Source organism: Macrobrachium rosenbergii, chromosome 41 (genome assembly GCF_040412425.1).
Source record: "Macrobrachium rosenbergii isolate ZJJX-2024 chromosome 41, ASM4041242v1, whole genome shotgun sequence".
NCBI lineage: Eukaryota > Metazoa > Arthropoda > Malacostraca > Decapoda > Palaemonidae > Macrobrachium > Macrobrachium rosenbergii.
This window is the reverse complement of record NC_089781.1, coordinates 76376338-76381337: the sequence shown is the minus strand read 5'-3', so window position 1 is coordinate 76381337 and position 5000 is coordinate 76376338. Positions and strand designations below refer to the sequence as shown.

At 35.6% G+C, this 5000-nt stretch overlaps 1 protein-coding gene across 1 annotated transcript in view; it reads right to left on the bottom strand.

Moving 5' to 3' along the window:
- Nucleotides 1-5000, bottom strand: part of LOC136826905 (fibroblast growth factor receptor-like 1) — a 216040-nt gene that overhangs the window by 72575 nt on the left and 138465 nt on the right.

Sequence of the window (5000 nt, the reverse complement as noted above, 5' to 3'; positions counted from 1 at the left end):
GCATCTACATCACATAAATACTGTAAAATATTCACACTTGAATGAAGTGGCTTTTACCATTTTTTTTCATGGTAAAACACTTTATAGAGTAAATCTAATTGTTAATTGTATTTATCCAGAGAGGAAGAATTCTAAGCAAACTACGAAGTAATTGGAAAAGTATGATGTGAGGGTATGAGTTAATATTTATTAAAAAAACAAGTGAAATGATTGCAATCAGGGAAATAAAAGAGAAAAATGTAGTGAAAATCAAAGTTGAAATTAGATTAAAGAAGTTCGTATAAAATTTCGTTTTTTTTTCTTGTAGGAAGCGTCCACCAACAATTTTTTCTTTCTTTGAGAATAAGCCACGTGGAATGCTTTCAATATTTTTGGTTCCTTTCGTTAAATAATAATAATAATAATAATAATAATAATAATAATAATAATAATAATAATAATAATAATAATAATAATAATAAACTAAAATCCTTTGGGTCCCACGACGTTGGAGAGATGATGATGACTGACAGTAATATTATATTGATAATAATTACATCAGATTTTTATAAGGACTGAATGCATATACATTGCTGATATACAGTTAAATACGGATTAGTGAAAATCGCGGTAATAAAACGAAGGTAATAATATAACGACAATAATGCACATACCGTAATATGATAAAAACAAATAATAATAAGAAGAAGAAGAAACATATGTCAAGAAGTATATATGTGAGAGCCAGCCATCACTCCGTCAATAATGTTATTGCACCGATGCGTTCAGGGATCCGAAGACTCAATTAGCATCGCCTTCATTGTGCCGTTAAACAGGGTCCCTCAGGACAGCCAACATCGCTAAGCTATTCCAAATCACGTCTCGAAGACATTCGGACCACACACACACGAAAAGAAAGGTGAAGCCACACATTCATTACGGACAGAAAACACGTCTCTTTTCACTTATTCGAGTTGATAACCTGTGCCTAGAGACTTCATATTTCTCTTTATAGATTCCGACTGGGTTGGTAGTCGTCGAAGATTACGGTTGGCAGCCCTGAATCTGATCAGCTGAGAAAGCAAGGATCTTCAAATATGAGTTTTCGACTTTAAGATGCTGGCGACAAGAAATTCTTAATCCTGCATCAATTTGTAGCTTATCGACGTAGTAAATGAAAGTGCATTGCAGATACGATAGCAAAGTAAACAATATCTAGTGGCAGTGATTGCTACTGGGATACATTTAATTGGATATAGGATCTGGTGCAACTGTTCCGGGTGATCAGTCAGATAAAGTTTATTTTTTTTATTTATCTATTTGCTTAAGGATGTCAAGATTCACGCTTTGCAAATTAATCGTGTGGATAAATCCAGTACATTTGTAATTGTATTTGTAAATTCGAGAAATTTAATTGCAACATAATTATTGACTCTTGAACGAAATGAATAACGACATTATACAAGAGAAGTCGATAAGGTGGAGGCTTATGGCATTATGAACATTATCATCATCATTAACATTATCATTATCATTACCATTATCACTACTGTTCGATATGTGTATAGAATCCGAGCAAGAAGTCAAGAGTACTTAATTGGATGACTAATTTAAGCCCTTGTGAGAGAGAGAGAGAGAGAGAGAGAGAGAGAGAGAGAGAGAGAGAGAGAGAGAGAGAGAGAGAGAGAGAGAGTTAGCTTACCTAAACTCAATATCTTTTATCCCACCCCTGCGATTAATTCAAAGCCAGGACTGGGGGACTTACGCCTTTCAGTATACAAGTTCATATCTGAGGTTGAAGTGAATTCATTATTTTTGTACGACGTTGGGTGTTTCCATCCACCATCTCTCTCTCTCTCTCTCTCTCTCTCTCTCTCTCTCTCTCTCTCTCTGTTAACCTTTTTTCGGTCTTTGGAAGGGTTGAAATTGGGTTTCCTTAGTTCGTTTAGTTTCATACCTGCTGGATGCAGGTGCAAAACCTTATTGATTGAATCTTCAAAGGTGGGTTGGTCAGAATGCTCGGTTTCCTGTACTACAGGAGTCTAAACCATTTTCCACTCTATATCTTTCGGGTTTTCTCTTCTTTTACTGTAATAGGAATCGAATTTCTCTCGGTAAATTAATACTCTCTGTTCATATATATATATATATATATATATATATATATATATATATATATATATATATATATGTGTGTGTGTGTGTGTGTGTGTGTGTATTTATGGATATAAATATATATATCATATATATTACATATTATATATATATATATATATATATATAATATATATATATATATATATAATCACAAATGAGAAGGAAAATAATGAGTACCTAGCTTTCATCCTTATTATGTTTTCATCTAGTTTGCAAAATTTTGTAATAAAGATGAAAGCTCAATTCTCATTTCTCTGATCCTGTGTGAACTGAATACGTCCTTCATGTGCAGTGCTGCGAAATTCATCCTGTTTCTTAGAATTATGAATTTCATCAGAAAATCGAATTCAGTGGTATATTTTCGTCACCTTCCCGCATCTTCTTATTGTCCATTCGTGGAATTCAGTCATTGAATTAAATCACTACATGCTTTGGCGGCTTCCTTGATGGTACAGAGATAATGTATGCTGAGTTTTGTCATTGCTGAATGTCTTTTAGTTAAATAATGCTATCCCATCTAGAGTATAAATTATTGGCAGTTGTTCTAACCAGATAATTAAATTAAAACATAAGTGTTTGTTAGGAAATCTTATATTTTTACTCTTTAAGGACTATTTATTTAAAAAGTGAAATAATCACTAATTTGAATGTATTACGTACATACATACACACAAACACATTTTATATAAAAATATAAATTTACAAATATATATATATATATATATATATATATATATATATATATATATATATATATATATATATATATATATATATATATATATATATATATATATATATATATATATATATATATATATATATATATATATATAATGTGAGTGTGTGGGTGTGCTCTGTGTATGGAGAGAGATACATGAGTTGTCGCTGTCGGTAGCAAAAAACTTAAACCCCATAAGTAATTTTGCCTCTGGCAGGACGTGCCAACGACCATAAATGCAAAGCTTCCTTTCCCCGGGGTGTCAACATCAGCGCTTAGCGGTAACAGGTGGGCGACGCCTTCGACAAAGCTGACGATTAGCAAGATGAAGACACCAAGGCACAATGCGGCTCAAAAGTCCGGGTTTGTCTCTCTGACTCTCTCTCTCGTCCCTCGCCATCTGCATTGGCGTTGACGTCCTGCTGACGGATGGGGCATTGCGTGTGAAAACTGAACTGATTCTGAACAAGTTGGAGGAAGCAGCTGGTTGCGTGTGACGAGTGTGAGAATTCTTCCGATGAAGAGAGAGAGAGACTGTCTCGGAGGAAGGCAGCTGTCGGTCGGATGCTTGCTCTCGCTGGGACGCGGATATTTGGTTTCATTGTCTCATCGTGAGTGTTATTATCATTGTCGTTGTCCTAATCGTTGTTATGGTAATATTCCAATGTAAAGCGCACACGAAAATGAAGTACAAAAGTTAGTACTGTTGAACAGTATTGATAATACTGAGAGCCTTTGTTCGTATGAAATTTTAAGTGTCAAATAATCTTTCGTAGGTTAACCATATCATTGTAGCCCTTTTTTATTATTATTATTATTATTATTATTATTATTATTATTATTATTATTATTATTATTGTTGTTGCAGGAAAGACAGAAGACAATTTAGCGAAACTCATGTATCCGTGTTACTCAATCGACTTGATCCCCAAACTTTCGTTTTGCAAACATCATCTCGCCATTTCCGCTCTACACTCTGGTTTCCTTTCCCCTTTACACGCAGTAGACAGCCCAATCAAACAAGCAAACAAATCACCTCGTGAATTTTGCTGTCTATCAATTTCGGCGAGCGCCTATTGGGTCGCGGTCACGTACAATCCGCTCGATCGCTGTCAAAACAAGCGATCGTATTTCGAGCGACCATCCGCTGATGTTCTGGCCTTATCTCTCGTACAGCAGGAGTCTTTGGTCTTGCTGATCTGCGGTGTAAGGCCGCGGAGGCACGGGGAGGGGGATAATGCTATCTGAAAACTGTGCGTTTGGATTATTTCGTGGAAAAACTCCCGAGTTTTCACTTTCATTTAGGTTTGACCAGTTTCCTTTTTTTTTTTTTTTTTCTAAGTTTTCTTTTTCATCAATACAATAAATCATATATTTTCATTGTTCGTAGAGAGAGAGAGAGAGAGAGAGAGAGTGGTTTTGGTTTACATTTTTATTTAAACCTGACGGATTTTATTACCATATTTTTATTCTCCCGACACGTGAAGATAACCAATCAGGAAACGTAAGCGGAAAACAGCCAATCACGAGAAATAGAATATTCAGTTTTAAACTTCAAGTTTTATTTAAAATGAAAATCCATGATTACAGCCATCAGGCACATCTGAAATGAAGGCTACATGAACTGTGCCTTACATGTATCCGTGTATAGGTGGATACATGAAGCACCCTCACAACTAACACTAAAACGAGGGATACCTGATTGAAGATTCATACGTATCAAGAACACATCTATTTTCTTTGTTCTTACAGTTCCAGGGTCCATTTCCTCCAAGTGTTACAATCCGGTTCCTGAGGGATTTCCACAGAAGGACCTCTCTGGTTCCTTCCCCCATCACGCATCCCTTCGCAAAGGCAGGATTCATATTTTACTTTCCTGAATTTTCTCAACTATTCCTCATTCCTTTTTTTTTTCCTCATCTCTATCCCCATTTATTCATCTCCCCCCTCCTCCATCCTTCTTTCCCCTCCTTCCTGCTCTCCCTCCCTATTCACCTCTCGGGCACAAAAGGCCATCTGTCTCCATATCTTATTAGAATTTGTTTTCGATATTTGCTTGTTTTTCCCCGCAATAAATTTGCTGAACTTATCTTTCAGCATTCGCACTGAAAGTTCAGTCACCGACTTCCTTCCTGTACTTCTC